Source organism: Nannospalax galili, unplaced genomic scaffold (genome assembly GCF_000622305.1).
Source record: "Nannospalax galili isolate Female #2095 unplaced genomic scaffold, S.galili_v1.0 scaffold325, whole genome shotgun sequence".
Taxonomy (NCBI): Eukaryota; Metazoa; Chordata; class Mammalia; order Rodentia; family Spalacidae; genus Nannospalax; species Nannospalax galili.
Genome location: NW_008355159.1, coordinates 1705596 through 1728111, shown reverse-complemented (window position 1 = coordinate 1728111; position 22516 = coordinate 1705596). Strand labels below are relative to the sequence as shown.

The following is a 22516-nucleotide window of genomic DNA, read 5'->3' as shown; positions in this document are numbered from 1 at the left end:
GTCGGGCAGGTGCGCAGGGCGCGTTGCGGGGTGCTCTAGGGCCGGGGAGGCGAGGCTGTTGCGCAGTAAGATAACAGCGCGGGAGCCGGGGCTGCGCTTCGCCCCCTCCCCCTCGTCCCCCCGCGCTCTCCGCTACTGCGCGGGCGGACGCCGCGGGGCTCACGGGACCCACACCGCGGGCTTCGTCTCTGGGTACCACGGACCTGCTTTGCACGTGAACCTGGGGATGAGGAGGTGATGCTGGAGTACGTCAACGTCTTGCTCTTAGGTGCAGCATCGTTTGATAGCCAGTATTCCCAGTCCTTTCCTATCCCTCTCCCTCCCTCCCTCCTTCCTTCCTTCCTTCCTTCCTTCCTTCCTTCCTTCCTTCCTTCCTCTTTTCTTTCTTTTTCTTTTCTTTTTTTTCTTTCTTTTCTTTTTCTTTTCTTTCTTTTCTTTCTTATTTGGTAAGCGGAAACTTGAGTGCCTCCCCGGTCCGGGTTTTGGTCTTTCTTAATCGAGCTGGACCGTTTGTTCCCCCTTGACTTACTTGACTCATGTCAAGGAGTTTTCAGTGTCTCCCTGGATACAGGAAAATCGCGATCTCTTTCAGAATGGGAGAATTCCACTTGTTCTGGAGCTCAGTGGGTGGAGTTTTGACAATCATTGCACAACGAATTGGGTACAGGGCTTTCTGGGCCCAGGAACTGAGAATTGGGGTGTGTGGGACTGAGTAGGTGAAAATCTCGTCCTTATTCCTTGCAGGTGAATATGTCCAAGCGCTCAACTTGTTGGACGTCCTTCTTGACCACTCAGGGCTATTTAATGTTACTTAATTATGTATTTGACTAATCTTAAAAGCCACTCCTGTATGAAGTTACGAAATAATATTTTTCTAATGCTATTCACAAACTTCAAAAGGGAGAACAAAGGTCTGGTTTACATTTGAGCAGTCAAGAATCTGCTTTTGGGGGCCTGTTTCCTTCCCCCCCTCCTTTTTTTTGTTTTTTGAGACAGAATCTCACTGTGTAGCAGGCTGGCCTCAATTCACTGTGTAACTCAGGTTGGCCTTGAACTTGCAGTGATCCTCCTGCCTCAGTTTCCTGACTGCTGGGATTACAGCTGTGAACCACCAGGCTGGCCTTTGGGGCCTTTTTTCTAAGGTTGAGTATTTCTTGTCTCTGTATGAGATTTTTATTAAAATATTCTCATAAAAGAAAGATCTAGTGCTCATAGGACTGGAAAAGAAGCTGTGGACTGACAGTACTTAGGGATTCAACGCTGTCACTTTGGACACTTATTCCCTAAGGGTGGGGAGCTAGCCTCAGTGTTTGATTTCATAGGTTCCCCAGGGGAGAACTCTTATAAAAAGCCTCTGCAATTGAGGACATAAGTTCCCTATTATGCCACTGGGATAAGGACAAAAAGTCATTGAATTAGGAAGTAAGGTTTAATCAACTAGTATTTTAAACTATCAAGATAAGCGGTAATGACCCTGGGAGGTACAGAGCTCTGGTAAATAACTGGATATAAATAGTTATACATGTCTGTTGTCTTAGTTTTGCTTACTTGTACTCCAGGAGTGCATGCTTTTCTGGGAATCTTTCTTTTGGTTTCTACCTGACCATGACATAGAGTTGAAATTAACATTACTTTTTGAATTTTCATTTAAAAAATTGGGTGACTATCTTGTGTCTGTAAAAATCACTTTTTAGTTACTCCCTTATGATTCTTTATTGATTCTAAGTTACTGACTTGAGAAAAAAAAAGTTCTATTTTCTAACTTAACCTGTATACTTTTGTTTTGCAGGAACCAGAAACAATGGTTAAGATATTCAGTTGTTTTTAAAATAGTGAAAGAATGGAAAGAAATGTGATTTGTTATTATTTGATTATAAGACTTGAAATGAGGAAATTTGGAAATGGGATTTGTTGGTTTGAATCATCTGCCTAGTCATTTTTTTTTTCCTGAAACAGAGTCCAGGCTGGCCTCCCCAAGTGGGATTACTATACCCACCTTTTTTTTTTTTTGCGACAGGGTCTCCCTGTAGCCCAGGCTGACCCAAATCTCACAGAGATCCACTTGCCTCTGCCTCCCTAGTGCTGGGATTGAAAGCATGCGCCACCATGCCTGGCTGACATTTTTAAAAAGAGACAGGATCTTGGCTATGTTCATCTGGCTGGCTTTGAACTCTTGGGCTCAAGTGCCTAGTTACTCTTGACCTGCTCAGTTAATTGTAGCATGGTTTCATAACTACATTTACTTGAACGGTCCTTTGAGGTAATTTTTCTAAAGGTAATATTATAGTATATTTCTTGGTATCTTTTGAGGAATTGTCTTAAAACTGCTGGTATTGTAGGCACTAGCCACATGTGGCTAATTTTTTTGACTAGCTGGGATCACAGGTCTGTGCCACTGGGCCCAGTTTCAGTTTCTTATATAAAAATCTAAAATTTTGTTTTTCAGTCAGACTAGTCAAATTTCAGGTGTCTCAATAGTTAATATAGCTATAAAAAGGTCAGTAGGCATTTTTGAGCAATTTTTAAGAAAAACAAAGTATAGAGTTCTCATATTCCCTCTCACACAGACCCTCTCCTCTTATTATTTACATGTTGTAGTGGTATGCAACATTTGTTCAGTAGTATGGTTACAAGTGTTCAGGCAACACAGATGTTATTATTGACTAAGCCCATAGTTTACAGGGCTTACTGGTGTTATACTATTATGTGAGTTTTGACAAGTGTGTAATAACCTGTGTCCAGAACACCTTGTATTCCACCTAGTCATCCTCTCCCCAACTGCTAGCACCATTGGTTTTTTTTTTAAGTTGGTTGATTTTTTTTAATGTTTGTGTATATGTGTATTACAGGCATGTATGAAAGTCAGAAGACCTTCTACCATATGAGTCCCTAGGGATTGAACTCAGGTCATCATGCTTGGGAGCAGGCGCCTTTACCCACTGAGTCATCTTGCCAGCCTCCAGTTGGTTGTTTTTTGAGACAATATTTTACTGTGCTAGGCTGTCCTCAAATTCCTGATCCTTCTACCTCAGTCTTGTCACTGTCTGTATGAATATATGTATATATCTATGTATTTATAATCTCACTATGTAACCCAGACTGACCTCAAACTCACTATGTAGTCCAGGGTGGCCTACCACTGTTCATTTAACTGTTTCTAGTTTTGTCTTTTCTAAAATGTTTGTTTTTTAAAACTACAGTTTTGCTTGGGGATGTTAAAAATGACCGAATTAGGGGCTGGAAAGATGGCTTACTGGTTAAGAATTTGTACTGCTCTTGTAGAGCAATGGAATTTGGTTCCCTCCACTCACATCACAACCACCTGTAACTCCAGGAGTATCCAGTGCTTCTGACCTCTGTGGACACCTGCACTCAGTGTGCATGCATGTGTATACACACACACAGACACACACACACATACACTTAAAAATAAACCATTAGTCCCAGCACTTGGGAGGCAGAGGCAGGCGGATCTCTGTGAGTTCAAGGCCAGCCTGGTCTACATAGTGAGTTCCAGGACAGCTGGGGCTACAGGGAGACCCTGTCTCAAAAAAAAATAGACCAAAAAAATTTATTAGTAAACTTGTTTTCAGGTCTATGAGCCATTTGGAAGGCTAAAAATGCATGATTCTTACATTCATCTTAACAAATTTTATATTTACAAAGTGCCTCTTGTTTTTTAAAAATTTTATTTTTAATTTTTATATTTTTTATGTGTATGAGTGTATTGCCTGCATGCAGGTAGCTGCACCCATGTCATGCAATGCTCAGGGAGGTCAGAAGAGGGTGTCAGATCCCCTGGAACTGGAGTTATGGATAGTTGTTAGCCGCCATGTGGGTGTTGGAATTTGATCCCGGGTCCTCTGAAGGAGCAGCCAGTGCACTTAACCCCTGAGCCATCTCTCCAACCTCAATACCCTTTTTATAGGTTATTTACAAATGCATTAACTTTTTTTTTTTTTTTGGTCTTTTTGAGACAGGGTCTCCCTGTAGCTCCAGCTGGCCTGGAACTTGCTGTGGAGACCAGACTGGCCTCGATCTCACAGAAATCCTCCTGCCTCTGCTTCCCAAGTGCTGGAATTAAAGGCCTGTTTCACCATGGCTGGCTAGCCGCATTAACTCTTTCAGCATCACTCAGATGCGGTAGAGAAGGATAGGCAGCTGTCATTGCCCTCATTTACTGATGACACACTGCTCAGTAAGGTCAAGTGTTTTGCCTAAGGGATGAAGCTAAGTGCCCTTTCATCTACACTATGGTAATAAGTAGTGTAGCAGTGGGTAAATAGTGTGGATTTTAGAGTCAAGACTCTTGGCTTTTTGCCACTTACTAGCTTTGTAACCTTGGGTACATTTCTCAGGCTGTAAGACTCAATTACATCATCTAAAGAGTGGGGATGATGCTAATACCCATCATATGAATATTGTAAGGAATGAGTTGATGGAACATTTAGCATAGTGTAGAGTATATAAATTTTTATATGGTTTGAAAGGGATAGTTTATGGAAGATATGATTCTCTTGGTTTTAGGTTGCTATTAATCTTGTAATTCCATCCTCCAGGCTTTGTATTTTCCCCCCTTCCCAGAATCTCTCTGTAATAAACACAATCAGGAGAAATCAGTCAGGGTTGGGCAGGAAGAAATAATTTTATGTTTTTCTGTTTGCCAACATGATACACTTCCATTTTTTTGGCATAGATACCAAGTAACAAAGTGATCTGTTTATAACATTTTATTCTATTTGCCACACTTTCATTTTTAAAGAGATTTATTTTTATTTATTTATTTTTTTTTTGAGACAGGGTCTCCCTGTAGCCCCAGCTGGCCTGAAACTGACTATGTAGGCCAAGTTAGCCTTGAACGCAAAAAGATCCACCTGCCTCTGCCTCCCGAGTGCTGGGATTAAAGGTGTGTGCCACCATGTCCAGCCTACTTATTTTTTAAAATATTTTATTTATTCTCGTTATTTTATGTGTATGAGTGTATTGGCTGCATGTATGTAAGTGCACCCTTGTCATACAATGCCCACAGAGTTCAGAAGAGGATGTTGGATCCCCTGGAACTGGAGTTACGAACAGTCGTTAGCTGCCATGTGGGTGCTGGGACTTGAACCCGGATCCTCCGTAAGAGCAGCCAGTGCACTTAACCACTTAACCAATAAACCATCTCTTCTCCAGCTCCCCATAAAGATTTATTTTTAATTATGTGTATCAGTGTAGGTTTGTGCATGTGAGTGTGGGTGCCTGAAGAAACCAGAAGAGGGTGTTGAATCCCCCTGGGGTTGGAGTTACAGGCTGTTGTGAGCTGCTTGACATGGGTTCTGGGAACCAAACTGGCATCCTCTGCAAGAGCAGTAAGCACTCTTAATTGCTGAGCCATCTCCCTAGTCAACAAGCTTTCATTTTGTATGAGTCAGACAGAAAAAGCAATGAGAATAGCTAGCTACAGATAGCACTTTCCTGTAGTAATCTCACATTTTCATATTATATGCCATACTTATTTGTGTTTTATATATTTAATTTTTTTGAGACAAAGTCCCACTGTGTAGCCCAGGCTGGTCTCAAACTTGTGATCCTCCTGCATCAACAGCCAAAATACTATGTGATTGTAGTTGTATATTACCATGCCTGCCTGGAAGGTGTTTTATATATTATTTTGTGTGTAGTTTATATTGGCTTTGAGTAGAGAAATGCTATTTAGGAAACAAAATTTCATATCCAGATGACATAAAATAGTTGTGTATGATTTACTTTTGTTGGCTCTCCCACTTATTCCCCCACTGCTGGGGATAGAGCACAGGGTCTTTTGCATGCTATTTAAATGCTTTACCACTAACCTATATCCCTCAGCCCCTTTTGTGGAATTCTTCATAGGATTCACTGTAACAGACACCTTTTTTAAAAATATTTTAGTTATTATTTTTATTTTATGTATATGAGTGTATTGCCTGTATGTATGTGAGTGCACCCGTGTCGTACATTGCCGCGGAGGTCAGAAGAGGCCTTTGGATTCCCCTGGAACTGGAGTTAAGGACAGTTTATAGCTGCCATGTGGGTGCTGGGAATCAAACCTGGGTCCTCTGCAAGAGCAATCAGTGCTCTTAACTGCTGAGCCATCTCTCCAGCCCTGTAACAGATATCTTTTAAGAAGGTACAGTGTTTAGCCAGCATGATGGGCCACACCTTTAATCTTAGCACTTGGGAGGCTGAGGCAGGTGGATTGCTGAGTTCAAGGCTAGCCTGGTCTACATAGTGAGTTCCAGGCCAGCTGGGACTACAGGGAGACTTTGTCTCAAAAAGATGAAAAAAAAAACAAAAAGAAAAAAACAAAAAACAAGCATATCCTTTATTTGATAGTCTTTAATTAATATTAGCAATTTATTATTTATATTTTCTCTTTATTCAAATCATTTTTCTTTTTTAAAAAAATAATATATTTTGGGTGTATGTGAGTGTATGTGTGCATGTGTACCAGGATGTGCATGTGGAAACCTGTGGGAGCTTGTGGGAGTTAGTTTTCTTCCACATGTGGGTCCTGGGGATGGAACTCAGACCAGCAGGCTTGGTGACAATCATCTTTACCTGCTGAGTCATCTTGCTGGCCCCCCTTCTTGTGTTTATTTTTGCTTTTTTGGTAAACACATTAGATAAGGCTTCTGATACTTAGTCAAAAACAAACTTGATTAAATAGCAAGTAATAATAAAGTTTGCCTAGGATTGGTATATAATTGTGTAATTGATAGCACAATGGCTGTCCCCTCTTACATGGATTCTTATCTAGTAAGTTTTAGCGTAGTAGCTAAGAAATCTTTTTGCCCCTTTTTGACTTCCTGACATCAACCACAGTTTCTTTTTGCTAGGTTCTAATGTGATTATAAGCAACTTTCAGTTAATATAATAAATGTGTCAGTAGTTTTTTTGAGAGAGGGTCTCTTATAACCCAGATTTGCCTGGAAGTTCTGATCTTCCTGCCTCCATCTCCCAGTGCCATTATTATTATTTTCTTAGATATTTATTTTTATTTTATGTGCATGATTGTATTGGCTGCATGTATGTAAGTGTATCTGTGTCGTGCAATGCCCAAGAGGTCAGAAGAGGGCTTTCCCTGGAACTGAAGTTATAGATAGTTGTTAGCTGCTATGTGGGTACTGGGAACTGAAGCTGGGTCCTCTGCAAGAGCAGCCACTGCTCTTAACTGCTGAGCCATCTCGCCAGCCCTATTATTATTTTTACGTGTGTGTATGTATGTATGTATGTTTGTATATGTATCTGCCTTAGCTTGCATTCACCACCTGCATGTAGGAGCCCACAGAGTCCAGAAGAGGGCATTGGATCCCCTGGAACTGAAGTTACAGGTGGTTGTGAGCTGCCTGATATGGTTGATGGGAACCAAACCTGGATCCCTCTGCAAGAGCAGCAAGCACTCTTAAGTGTTGACCCATCTCTCCAGTTCCCCACCCCCCCATTCCCCCTGTCAGTATTTAAAATGTGTATAGTAGTACACAAATTGAATGTAGTACCACCTAGCCTGGTGGCACACCTATAATATTGTCACTTGGGAGGCAGAGGCAGGAAAGGGATTTTAATACCCACCTAAACAGGCTGGCAGATGGCTCAGCAGCTAAGTGTGCTGTACAAGCATGAGGATCTGAGTTCAAATCTCTAGCACTCACATTAAAGGCCAGTGCTTTGGGGACCAGAAGGATGGCTAAGTGATTAAGAGCATTTGTTATTCTTGCAGAAGACTCAGGTTCAGTTCCCAGCACCCATATGGCATCTAACGATGGTCTGAAACTATGGTTCGGGGGGATCTGATACCCTCTTTTGACCTCCATGAACACTGTATGATATGGCACCCATGCAGGCAAAATATTCATACACATAACACTAAATTAAAAAAAAATTAAGGTAGTATTCATCAACATTGAGAATTAGTTATGTTTTCATTTTTAATTTTTTTTCCTGGCTGGGAAGGGTAGTGGCTTATGCCTGTGTAATTTCAGCACTTGGAAGGCTAAAGTAGGAACATTGCAGTGCATTTGAAGTCAGTCTGGGCTATAGATTAAGACCCTGTTTCAATGCCCCCCCCCAAAAAAAGCCACAAAATTTTTTTCCAGTTGGGACATTTTCAGAAATGGCTAAAAATCTTAGCAGCGACCTTTAAGATCTGTTTATACCTCGACAGTATATTTTTATGATTCAGTTTATTTCCTAGTTGAAATTCTGTTTGCACTTGCAACTAAATTTTATTACTTGAGAAAAAGATAAATAAAATGAGCAGTGTTGTCCTATGCTACCAAAATTTTATTAGACTTTATTGTTTTGAGGGTTGATTTCTATTGTGCATTGTATTTCCAAAATGTCTCCAGAATAGCCTTCACTGTCCTCACTTCCCACTAGTCTGTCACGAGTAATAATTTACTTGCTAAACTCACACGTTTTCATTTAAGTCATTCATAGAAAAGTCAAAGTAGAATGGTGAGAAAGATAGGCCAATAGTTAGAAGCACCTTTTTCTTTTTCTGCCCCCTGGTCCCTTTGGGTTTTTTTATTTTTATTTTTTGGAGACAAGGTCTCCCTGTATCCCCAGCTGGCCTGGAACCCACTAACTGTGTAGACAGGTTAGCCTCCACCTCACAGAGGTGCTCCTGTCTCTGCCTCCTGAGTGCTGGGATTAAAAGTGTGCACTACCACATCCTGCATCCCTTTGGTGTTTTTTTTAAATATTTTATTTATTATTTTTATTTTATATGTAAGAGTGTATTGCCTGCATGTATGCAAGTTACCCGTGTTGTGCAGTGCCACGGAGGTTAGAACTCCTGGAACTGGGCTTAAGGACGGTTTGTAGCTGCCATGTGGGTGCTGGGAATTAAACCCAGGTCCTCTGCAAGAGCAGTCAGTGCTCTTAACCGCTGAGCCATCTCTCCAGCCCCACCCCTTTGGTTTTTTGAGACAAGGTCCTAGACTGTAGCCCAGGCTGGCCTTAAACTCTGTAACCCAGGTTGGTCTTGAATTTGTTGCAGTTCTGCTTCAGCTTCCTAAGTGCTGGAATTGGAGGATTGAGTGACTACATTTGGCTAAGAAGTATATTTCTCTAAGGGTCATTTAGACTCAAATGTAGGCCATGTTAAAAGTGAAAATATATGCTTAAAAGAAATTCTTTTAATTGTGGTACATGCACATATGTGTATGCCATGGCGTGCTTGTGGAGGTCATAGGACAAGTTTGTGGAGTTGTTTGTCTTACAACTTTACGAGGGCTCCAGGAGTTCCACATCTTCAGGCAAGCACTGAGTCATCTTGTAAGCCCCAAATATCCTTTTTAAAAATATCCTTTATTCATGTATTCTAACAGTTCTGCCATAGAACAATAATAGGTATTCATTATATGCAGTCTTCCAACTACAGAAGAAAGGTACTGTATATCCTAAGTATACAGGTAAGGAAATTGAGAAGTTGACCTCTTTATGGCCACACAAACAGAACTGAGTGATAGATTTAGAGCTTGGCCTCTTTGTGCTCTGAAGTTACTGCCCATAGTTCATATATCTTGGTGTCTGTCTGTCTGTCTGTCTTATCTATCTATCTATCTATCCATTCATTCATTCATTCATTCATTCATTCATTCATTCATTCATTCATTTGGGACAGGGCCTCCCTGTAGCCTCAGCTGGCCTGGGACTCGCTATGTAGATCAGGCTGGCCATGATCTTCCTGAGTGCTAGGAATAAAGGTGTGCAGTTTTTTGAGAGTCTTATGTAGCTCAGACTAGTCTCAACCTGGCTATGTTACAGACGATGACCCTGAACTCTGATCCTCCTACATCTACCTCCCAAGCGTTGTGATTCCAAATATTTGTTGCCATGTTTGGCTCTTTCTTAACACATTTCTTAAAGATAGTAAAGGTAATTAAAAAGAAAAAGGTAATTGCAAGCTATACTTGGTTGGAGGTGAAATAATGGTTTTCGTTAATGAAAACAAATTGTGCAGGATGGAGAGATGGCTCGTGTTGGTAAAGCCCTTGCTGCACAAGCATAAGGACTTGAGTTAAGATTCCCACATAAAAGTTGTTTTTTTAAAAAAAATATTTATTTTGCCGGGCGTGGTGGCGCACGTCTTTAATCCCAGCACTCGGGGAGGCAGAGGAAGACGGCTCTCTGTATAGTGAGTTCCAGGACAGTTGGGGCTACAGGGAGACCCTGTCTCAAAAAGACCAAAAAAAAAATTTATTTTATGTGTATGAGTGTATTGCCTTCATGTATGTAAGTGCACCCATGTTGTGCAATGCCCACAGAGGTTAGAAGAGGGTGCTGAATCCCCCGGAACTGGAGTTAAAGATAGTTGTTAGCTGCCATGTGGGTGCTGGGAACCAACCCAGGTTCTGCCCATGCTCTTAACCACTGAACCATCTCTCCAGCCCCTTCTTTTATTTTTATTTTTTGGAGGGGGTGGGGGAACAAGTTCTTATTATGTAGCCCCAACTTGGTCTTGAATTTACTCTGTAGTTTGGCTGACTTCAATCTCATGATCTTGCCTTTGCCTCTGTGTGCTGGGATTATGTGTGTCAACATACCCAGCTAAGACCCTAACTTTTTGTTTTTGGTGTTTTTGAGACAGGGATCTTCCCCAGCTGTCCTGGAACTCACTATGTAGACCAGGTTGGCCTTGAACCCACAGAAATCCGTCTGCCTCTGCCTCCCAAGTGCTGGGATTAAAGGCATGTGCCACCATGCCTGGCAGGGGTTTTCTTTTTAAAAAGGTAGGCATTCTGGGGCTGGAGAGAGAGGGTTCAGAGGTTAAGAGCACTGGCTGCTCTGCCAGAGGACCTGGGTTAGGTTCCCAGCACCGACATGGCAGCCAGCAGTCATCTGCAACTCCAGTTCCACGGAATCCGACACCCTCTTCTGGCCTCCGAAGACATTGTGTGAACACTTACATACATGCAGGCAAAAAGCTCATATACCTGCAGCCTGGGTCAAGGGGGTGGGCCAAAGGGAACCCCAAGACCTTCCCAGCACCACACTGCAGGAGCCAAGGCCCAGGAGGGGGCATGGGTGTGCTTCCTCCCCTTATTGGCAGCCTCTATAGCACACCCTAACTTCTCTTTTTTTGGGAGGGGTCTTTTTGCAAACAGGGTCTCCCTGTAGCTCCAGATGGCCTGGAACTCACTATGTAGACCAAGCTGGCCTTGAACTCACAGAGATCCACCTGCTTTTGCCTCCCAAGTGCTGGGATTAAAGGCCTGCATCACTACACTTGGCTTCACCCCAACTTCTTTTAAGGTCCACACAATCTTGTGTTAAGAGCTCAAGTGACCTGGGTAAGTACGACAAGTAACAAGACGGTTTGGTATTGGATTCAAAGGTGCATTGGAATTGCTCTATCTATGTGGAGTTGGGGAAGGGTAAACATAGAATTGGGACAGGGTTTTTCCACTTAGGTAAGCCTATAAAATTAAAGGACTATTGTGCCACCTTGCCTGGCAGATTAAGCATTCTTTATTTATTTTATTTTTTTACTTATTTTTAATGTGTATGAGTGTATTGCCTATATGTATGTAAGTGCACCCATGTTGTGCATTGTCTGCAGAGGTCAGAAGAGGGCATCAGATCCCCTGGAACTAGAGTTAGGACAGTTGTTAGCTGCCATATGTGTGCTGGGAATCAAACTCAGGTCCTCTGCAAGAGCAACCAGTGCTCTTAACTGCTGAGCCATCTCTCCAGCCCCAAGTTAAGCATTTTTTATTTTTATTTTTTCAGTGTTGAGGATCTAACCTAGGCCCTTACTCATGCTAGACCAAGCACTCTGCCACTCAGCTACATCCCCTAGCCCTTGTGATATTTTTGAGATATGGTCTCACTGTTGTTCAGGCTGACCTCAAACTCAGTCTGCCTCTACCTCCAGAGTGCTTGGTTTGCTGGCATTATATTTAATAGAACAATACTTGACCAGCACCTTTTATTTTTTATAAGAGAAATAGCTATAAAAGTTTTATGTGAAATTTAATACAGACATTCTCTTATTAAATGGCAAACGAGGTACACAGCGTAATATGTTAGCAGCAAATACACAGTATTAATACCACCATTACTAGATAGATGACAAAGTTGAAGAAGCTGTGTTCTAACTGCACCTTTTCCCCGAGTTTGGCATATGCTTGGCTTCTTCACTAGTGGTGGGAAATCAGGTTTCCCATGTCTGATTTGTCCCTTTCCCCATTTGCCTGTTAATGCTTTCTTCTGTGTAGTCTCAGTTATGTAATAACTGATGATTACTCTGGATCATTTTACTGCTAACAAACAGTAGATGGGACTACTTGTAGAACTTCTGGTTGATGTCTGTCCTCAGAACTCCGTTACTGCACCAGGTTCATGATATTATATATTTTTAGAGTAGCAGCTTTATTGAGAAAATTCACATACCATGCAATTTGTTCACACATAAAACTCAGTGGTTTAGTATATTTACAGAGTGTATGTGACTATCACCACACAAAACCTGAGGAAGAATATTCTCTCTGTAATGTTGCAGATAAAGATAAGAATTTGGTCTCTGTTTTCTATGTCCTGGGTTCCTGACTAGATACAGTACTTGTATTAGTCAGTGTTCTCTAGAGAAACAGAGCTGGTAAAATAAATAAATAAATAAATATATATATATATATATATATACATGCACACGCACATATGTGGCTTTCAAGTAAACCCCATGGTTTTTGACAAATATGTGCCACCAGGAGCTTGACAACTTCCCAATTCACTTAAAATCTTTTTTTGTATTTATTTTGAGCGCGTGAGGGTGTGTGTGTGTGCCACAGAGAGGCCAGAGGACAACTCGGGGAGTCATTTTTCTCCTTCCACCATATGCATCCTGGGGATGAAACTCAGGTTGTCAGGCTTGGCGTCATCTACCTTTAGCTGTTTTTTTTTTTTTTAAAAGATCTTAGTAATTTTTTATGTGTACGAGTGTTTGCCTGCATGTATGTAAGTGTGTACAAGGCAGCCAGAAGAAGGTATTAGGGATGGCTGTTGGCTGTCACATAGGTACTGGGACCCAAACCTGGGTCCTCTGGAAGAGCAGTAAATGCTCTTTAACCACTGAACCATCTTTCTAGTCCCTGGTCCCCAGTTCTTAAAAAGAGTTTTCTGATGAGATCAGAGATTAATTACCTATATGAAATTTTAAAAAAACGTATCATTTCACCAGGCATGGTGGTGTATGCCTTTAGTCCCAGCAGAGGCAGGCGGATCTCTGTGAATTCAAAGGCAGCCTGGTCTACATAGTGAGTTCCTGGCCAGCTGGGGCTACAGAAAGACCCTGTCTCAATATATATATAGTTTAACAGAATATTGCCAATACTTAGAAAATGAACAAAATTCAGTAAATCTCAGTATTTTTTTCAAGTTAGTAATGAATATTCCAAAATGTTGCATAGGGAAAAAATCCATTAAATGCATGATACAAGGCTGGTGGTATAGCTCAGTGATAGACCACATCCTTAGCTGATACAAGGCCCTAGTCTCCAGCTCCAGTATCTTGTCAAAAGAAAGGTAGAGGGTGTTTACCATCTCAGAAGAGGGGGCAGAAAGATAGTATGAGCCAGAGGTTAGGGAGGACTGTAGTAAAAGAGTGTCTTCTGGACATGACAGACTGTTGCACTCATGACCCACAGCAGCTGTTGTTGCCTGCACAAAGTCAAGCCAGCCATCATTCTGGCATAGAGTAGCAAGGGGTTCATGAGCCCCAACACCTAACTGAGGAGCTGTGGACAGTTGATGGCTTTGGGGGAGAGTCAGTTTCCTTTTTTTGTTGTTGTTTGTTTTTTTTTGAGTCAGACATAGTGAGTTCCAGGCCAGCTGGGTCTACAGGGAGACCTTGTCTCAAAGAAAACAAAACAAACAACAATAAAAAGTTAGCTGGTGAGCCGGGCATGGTGGCGCATGCCTGTAATCCCAGCACTCGGGAGGCAGAGGCAGGCAGATCTCTGTGAGTTCCAGGCCACCCTGGTGTACAAAGTGAGTTCCAGGCCAGCTGGGGCTACAGAGAGAGCCTGTCTCAAAAAGACCAAAAAAATAAAAAAAAACTAGCTGATGAGATGGCTCAGCAGGCAGGCAGAAGCAGGTAGATCTTATTATTTTATGTGTATAAGTGTATTGATCTGCATGTGTGTTAAGTGCACCTGTGTCGTGCAATGCCCGTGGAGGTCAGAAGAAGGCGTTGGATTACCCCGCAATTGGAGTTATGGATGGTTGTTAGCCACCATGTGGGTGCTGGGAATCGAACCTGGGTCCTCTGCAAGAGCAGTCAGTGTTCTTAACCGCTGAGCCATCTCTCCAGCCTCTCTTCTTATTCTGTTTGAGACAGGGTCTCCTTATAGCCCCTGCTGGCATAAAACTCACTTTGTAGACCAGTCTGGTTTAGATTTCACAGAGATCTGCCTGCCTCTGCCTCCCAAGTGCTGGGATTAAAGGCGTTTGTCACCATGCCCAGCACATTTATTTTATTTATTTATTTATTTATTATTTTTGAGACAAGGTCTCCTTGTAGCCCCAGCTGGCCGGGAACTTGCTATGTAGACCAGGCTAGCCTCAAACTCACAGAGATCTGCCTGCCTCTGCCTTCCGAGTGTTGGGATTAAAGGTATGCTCCATAATGCCCATCCTCCAGCACTTATTTTTTAAAAGAATTAAGCCCAGCAATTTGGGACCAACCTATATAACATAGCAAGACTGTCGAGAGGAATGAGAAAGTAAAGGGATGTCACTTCTGTGATTACAAGGCTGCCTTCTCTTTCTCCTGTTGGCATTTGCTCTTGCTCATTCTAATGAAACCAGCTGCCATGTTTTAGGAGGCTTATATATAGAAAGACCCATATGGCAGAGGACCAAGGACCATCTTTGGCCAGCAGCTCATGCAGAACTGAGGTCTCAGTTCAACAGCCTGTGAAGAACTGAACCTTGGCAACACCACAAGAGTAAGCCAAGAAATGGGTCCTTTTCAATCAAGTCTTTAGATAACTGCAGCCAGTGAGACCCTGAAGTAGAGGGCCTTGCCACACCCAGGTTGCTGAACTATAGAAACTCAGAGATCTGATATTTCACACCATTAAGTTTTGTGTTGGTTTGCTACACAAGGATAGATAGCTGGCACAAAATCAGTTCCTTTTAAAAAATGAATTAGCAGTACTTTTATTTTTTGTGGCTTAATTTCTAATATAGTAAACGTTGTACAGCCCACATCAACAAAAGTTCCCTGGAATTCTCAATAACTGCCTCCTCCACCCCAGTGCTGGGATTACAGGCATGCAATACCTTGCCTGGCTCCTTGTTTTTAATTTGTACTGGTGTATTCATCCTGTGCTGGATGTATGCCCTTTTTTTCTATTTGATTAACCTTGGACATTTGTACATACTGAAATGGAATATATGTTATTCTTTTAGAAAGGGTGTTCAAATTTTATTTTGTAGACATTTCTTTTTAGAGTTAAAAACTTTTTTTTTATATTCATTAATTACGTGTGTGTAGGTGGTGTGGCTAGTGTGTGCCATTGGGTATGTGTGGAGGTGAGAGGACAACTTGTAGTAATTGGTTCCACCATGTGGGACCAGGGATTGAACTTTGATTTTCAGGCTTGGTGGCAAGCATCCTTACCCACTGAGCCACTCACTGGGTCTCACCTTATTTTTGAATAGTGGCATAGTTTTACCTTGTATGATGATCATTGTTATTTTAGCCAGTTTTCTTTTGGTGGATATTTAGATTGTTTTCAGATTTTGCATGGTACCAAGTAGGGGTTTGGTGAATAACCTTTTGCATTCGATTGAGTATGTCTGGATAATACTTATCAAGTGGGAGAATTGCTAGGTGAAAGTGAATGTGAATTTGAACATTGATTGTTAAGTACCTCTGCAGAACTACTAATTTTGGTACCGATTGATCTGTTTGCACACACTGGGTTTGTTGTGTGTTTTATTTTTTAATCTCCCTTAAAATCTGGTAGGTAAGTAGCCAGGTGTGGTGGTGCACACCTTTAGTCCCAGCACTGAGGCTACAGGGAGACCCTGTCTCAAAAAGACAAAAAAAAATCTGGTAGGTAAAGGATGATATCTTACTTTGATTGGCATTTAAATTTTATTTTTTTTCTTTAATTTTATTCTATTCATGGGTTTGACTTTGGATGCATGTGTGGATTCCTACTTGGGTGGTCAAGTGATTTACCCTCAGGGCAATGTTGAAGGCCCATTGATTGACATTTTTATTCATATTTCTTTAATTTTGTGCAAGGTGGAGAATGTTCTTCTCTATTGGGCTTTTTTTTTTATTCTTTGGGTGAGATATACTTATTCAGAAACCCTCAAAACTTCATTCTGTCTCATTTGTAAGGGATTCCTGTGGTTTGGGGTCTAGTCTGAGTTCTCAGTTACCATTTAGTGAGTTGATCCCTTCCTTCCCTCTGCCTCTATAGTTCTTTGTAGTTCACACTTTTTGTGTTTCAGTTTTGGTTTCCCTGGAGGTGTGAGAATACTACTTTCTTAATTCCCCTTCCTCCTCCCAATATGGTTTAGATGTCCCAAATCATTTATTTTGTTTACCACAATTTGAATTTTTTTTTTTTGGTCTTTTTGAGGTAGAGCCTTCCTGTAGCCCCAGCTGTCCTGGAACTCACTATGCAGACCAGGCTGAAGAAATCTCTTCCTCTGCCTCCTGAGTCCTGGGATTAAAGGCGTTTGCCACCACGCCTGGCTCTCGAATTTTTTTTTTTCATAATATTGAGACAGGGTCTCTCTGTCGCCCCAGCTGTCTTGGAACTCACTATGAGAGCCAGACCTGGCTGGCTTTAAACTCACAGAGATCTGCCTGCCTCTGCCTCCCAAATGCTGGGATTAAACAGTGTACCATGCCTGGCGAAATGACACTATTTTTAATATATGTGTGGTCTGTATTTGATGATAGTGGTATACAATTAGGAACGCTCAGGTAAATAGTTCATGACTGAAAAATAAAATAATGCCACTTTTGTGAATTCATATTTTGAAACATGAATAATTTATTATCTTTTTGTGTGTATGTCCAGGAGTCAACATCAGGTGCCTTCCTTGATCTCTGAATCTTTTTTTTTTAATTTTAAAAATATTTTTTATTACTTTTTATTTTATATATATGAATGTATTACCTGTATGTAGGTAGGTGTACCCGTGTCATGAAATGTCCATGGAGGTCAGAAGAGGGTGTCAGATCCCCTGGAGTTACGGTGGTTAGCTCCATGTGTGTGCTAGGAATCAAACCCGGGACCTCCAAAAGAATAACTACTATTACTCTTCACCACTGAGCCATCTCTCCAGGCCCTCTGAATCTTATTTTTTGAGACAAGGTTTCTCACTGAATCTGAAGCTCATCGATTCCACTGGACTAACGAGCTGGCAGGATCCTCATGTCCCTATGTCCCCCCCCACCCCGTCCCCTCCCAATCTCCCCAGTGCTGGAGTTAAGGATGTGTAGCACAATGCCTGGTTTTTATGTGGGTTCCTGGGATCTGAACTCAGATTCTAGTGGTTGCATAGCAGATGCCATCTCTTGGACTTGGAATTTATTACCTTTATGAATAGAAGTATAAGCCAGATGTGGTAGCTCATGCCTATAATCCCAACACTTGGAAACCTGAGGCAAGAGGATGGATGTCAAGTTCAAGGCCACCCTGGGATACATAGTGTAACCTTGTCTCAAAAAGAAAACCAAATGTGGTGGCTCATGCCTATAATCTTGCCACTTAGGTAAAAGGATTGTAACAAGTTCAAGGCTACTCTGGGATACATAGTATAAACTTGTCTCACAAAAAAAAAAAAAAAAAAAGAAAAAAAAAAAAAAAAAAAAAAAAAAAAAAAAAAAAAAAGAAAAACCAGGGCTGGAGAGATGGCTCACTAGTTAAGAGCACTGGTTGCTCTTGCGGAGGACCTGGGCTGAATTCCCAGCACCCACATGGCAGTTGTAACTCCAGTTCCAGGGGATCGGATGCTCTCTTCTGACCTCCTTGGGTATTGCATGACACAGGCACACTTACCTATACCCAATACACTCATACACATAAAATAATAAATAAAATATTTTTAAAAGATTAAAAAAATTAACAACAGAAAAGTTAATGTCATAGAGATACACCAAAATCTAATTACAAAATAGAACACAGTAATTATCATTTGATCTGTTAAAAATAACAACCCTTCCATTTCATCATTTTGTTCATCTGTCATACTAGAAAATCAGAATAATGTTTGAGACATTGAGGATCTGCCTGCCTCTGCCTCCTTTAGTGCTGGGATTAAAGGTGTGTACCACCATGCCTGGCTTTTTAATTTCTTTAATTTGCATGTGTGTGGTGGGGGGGGTGGAGGGGGGGAGGTATTGTTATGTATGGATACTATCAAAGTCCAACTTGGTGAACCAATGAGTTTATTGGGATTACTTATAGAAGTATGGGTGAGAGATGAGGAGCATGGGTAACTCAAAGTCATCTGCATCACCATAGCCCACCCAGCATGGGTGCTGGCTCAGGAAAGCTTTCAAGCAGCTCAGTGGGTCCAAGAGTCTTCTCAGCAGTTTTTGCTGCTTATTATAACTTTCGTGGAAGGAAAGGGCTTGTGAATATGGTAAGTTTCAGGGACTTCCTGAAGTCTGAGTTTACTTCTTGAGTCTTAAGGTTTTCCCTTTAGAACTTCTTGAGTCTTACACGGCTTCCCTCTAGGATGGGATGTTTCAATTTGGAGGAAATGGCTGTACACCATACAGTCTCTTGTAGCCCAGATTGGTTTTGAACTAGCTATCTAGCTAAGTAGGACCTTGAACTCCTAATCCTGCCTTCACCTCCCAAGTTCCAAGATAACAGGCATGTACCACTGTGCCTAGTTTTATGTGGTATTAGAGATCGAACCCGGGGTTTCCTGCATGCTAGGTAAGCATTCTTATCCACTGAGCTACATCCCTATCAGGTTTGTTTATAAAAGTTTGTAACATACTAGTAGCATTTAGGAAAGAGGTTCATATTAAAACAAAGAAAGAGAGATAGAAAAAAAATGCTAGTAGTTGATGGCTCTGGGAGATATAGGATATCTTTTGGATATCTTTCAGTATTTCTTGGTCTGGTTCTGCCCACACCAGGCAGTGTAAATATGATTACACATATGCTATTGTCTTTACTTTCCCAATTGCTAGCAGCTGTTTATAGTAAGCTACTTGAAACAGAGTTGGGAATTTTTTTTTTGGTCTTTTTGAAACAGGGTCTCCCCATAGCCCCCAACTGGCCCCTGCTTCTGCCTCCAAAGTGCTGGGATCAAAGGTGTGTGCCACCACACCCAACTTTTTTTTTCTTTTAAAATATAGAGTCTCCCTATGTAGCCCTGGCTGGTCTTGAACTCACTATGTAGGCCAGGTTGGCCTGGAACTGACAGAGATATGCCTGCCTTTGCTGGGATTTAAAGGTGTGTGCCATCGTGCCTGGCTTGAAAGTTTTATAGTTTATCCTACAACACAAAGTTAAAAAAAAAACAAACCAAAATCAATCCTGTAAATAAGAACTTCAAATTATTTAAAGATATCCTTACCCCCAAATTAGGCTTCTCTCACCTCCTTAAAACCCAGAGTTAATCACTACTAAAAATTCTACAGCTCTTTCCCATTGTTTTCCTAAATGTGTATTCTAGAGTATCTAGCATGCTTTGTGTGTTTAGACGTTTAGGTTTTCAGATTTATTTTGTAACTGTGCTACAGATCTGTTTGACTTTGAACTTTCGTTTTCCAAGGCTAACTGAGAAGTGAGGAGAATAGGGAATGGAGAGAACATAGGCTTTTAACTATGAGAGATTTGGTTTTGAATTTTCTTGGCCCCTTTTACTGATTTTAATGTTATGGGGTAAATTACTTAATCTTTTCAAGTATTATTTTCCTCATCTCCGAGAGATAAGGCTGAACTCACAGTGGGACAGGGAAGGTTAAATGGGGTAAGTTTGAGGATGCCTTGCACAGTCAGTTCTGGTTTATAAGTACTGAAGGTTCCCTTTACCTAAGTAAATTCCTTCTAGATACTTAAGGAATTGAGGCAAGCTAAGGATCTCTGCCTAGAAAAATGCATGAATGTATACTACCCTTCCCACCATATGCCCCATGAGGGTCACTCTGACTGGCAGGGACTAGGAGATTTCTCTTCTGTGCATCTGGCTGTCACTGGTTGAAGGCAATAGAGCTCATGTAAGCCTGGTAGTCGAAATAATGGGGATGTTTTGTTTTAATTTACACCAGTGTCAGTAAAAGAGCAACCACTACTAAAATGTTTAAGTCCTTTGAAACCAACGAAACAGGATTCTTCAGTTTCAACAGTGTTTAGAAGTGTATAAGTGAAAATTTTCAACTTTAAAATTGTTTAAATGGTTTAAATGTCTTTTTATTCATGAAGTAGAAGGGAATTTAACCTTTTTTTTCTCCCTATAGGCTTTTAATTTCTTTGTAATCTCAGTCTTATAAAAATATTACAAACAGGTGATGAGTGCTTAGTACTTCCTCATGCTCAACTGTAAAAAACTCTTTTACAAAGAGTAATAGCTATTCTTTGTTCCTACAGTTTACTAATGGTGAACTGGTGGTTGTCCCCCTGCCTTTTTGTTTTTGAGAGGGGGGTCTCCATGTATCCTCTGCTGGGTTGGAACTCCGCTATATAGACCAGGCTGGCTTCAATCTCATAGAGATCCTCCTGCCTCTGCCTCCTGAGTGCTGGGATCAAAGGCCACCATACCTGGCCTGGTTGCCCATTTTAAAGATGTTTCTTGGTCTGTTAGGAAATTGTCTTAGCTCTAGGTGTTGCTACAGTGGAAGGAAGTCAGATTCGAGGCATGTGCACCACACTTAACATGCCCAAATATTCCTTGAGTGTGGAACCAGCACTAGAGCCTGGTTGGCCTACCAGGGGCCACACTCTTAAAGAAAACTGGCTCTTCTCTCCCAGAAGCCATCATATGCTTTCAACTTGTTAACTCGGAGTGGGACTTCAAGCCCACCTCCCCCTTCCATGCTGAGATTTGGTCTTGACCCAGTAATTCTCTTCAGCCTCCTGAGTTCTGGCTTTTAGGAGTGAGCCACCACACCTGGCTAAAGTTGAGGGAGTTGTTTTTTTTGTTTTGTTTACTTGGTGCTGGGGATCAAGTTCTGACACTTAACCACTGATGCTGAGCTACAACCCCAGCCTCAGACATGAGACTTTATTATTTTATTTGATTTTGTGGTACTGAGGATTAAACCTGAGGCCTTGATACATCCAAGGCAAACATATTCCTACTTGAGCTACATCCCCAGCCCCAGAGATTGGAATTTAAATAAACATCTCTTCCCTGTTTGTTTTTCCTAACCATCTGTAGGTACTAGTAAAGAACCCCATTCATGGGGCTGGAGAGATGACTCAGCGGTTAAGAACACTGGTTATTCTTGCAGAAGACCCGGGTTCGAATCCAAGCACCCACATGGCAGCTAACAACTGTCCATAACTCTAGTTCCAGGGGATCCAACAGCCTCATTCTGTCCTCTGTGGGCATTGCACGACACGGGTGCACTTACCTACATGCAGGCAATACAGGCATAGACATAAAATAAGAATAATAAATAAAATATTAAAAGAAAAAAGAATCTTACAGAGGACCTGGGTTCGATTCCCATGAACCGTCCTTAACTCCAGTTTCATTCCAGGGGAATCTGAAGCCCTCTTCTGACCTCCGAGGCATTGCATGACACGGGCGCACTCACATACATGCAGGCAATACAGTAATACACATAAAATAAAAATAATAAAATATTTTTTAAAAAAGAACCCTTTTCATGTTTAAAAAGATAGGGCTAGCAAGATGGTTCAGTGGGTAAAGGCTCTTGCTGCCAAGGCAGACAGTCTGAATTGATCCCCAGGACCCACATGGTGGAAGGGGAGAATGAGCTCCTGCAAGTTTTCCTCTGACTTCCACATGTGTGTGTTGGATGTGCATGCATACACACACACACACACACACACACACACACACACACACACACACGTAAAGTAAAAAATGCAATAAATTAAAAAAATTGGGGCTGGAGAGGTGGCTCAGCAGTTAAAGAGCATTGGATGCTCTTGCAAAGGACCTGAGGTTGGTTCCCAGGAGGCTCACAGCTGCCTGTAACTTCAGCTCCACGTGATCCAACCAGCTCTTCTGGCCTCTGCAGGCACCTGCACTCATGTGCACAAATCCATACTCAGCTGCAGACACAGACATACAAATACAAGCAAAATTTTTTTTTGGTCTTTTTGAGACAGGATCTCCCTGTAGCCCCTTGCAGCCCCCTGTAGCCCTCGCTGGCCTGGAACTCACTATGTAGATCAGGCTGGGATTAAAGGTGTGCATCACCACGCCTGGCATACAATCAAAATTTAAAAAAAAACAAAAACCTTCTTCTGTGCTCATGATCCCTAAAATTTTTTTTTTGAGCCAGGGACTCCCTGTAGCCCCAGCTGGC

The 22516-nt window shown here is 41.6% G+C and overlaps 1 protein-coding gene across 1 annotated transcript in view; it reads left to right on the top strand.

Moving 5' to 3' along the window:
- Positions 1 to 22516, top strand: part of Txlng (taxilin gamma) — a 67269-nt gene that overhangs the window by 672 nt on the left and 44081 nt on the right. The window lies entirely within an intron of this gene.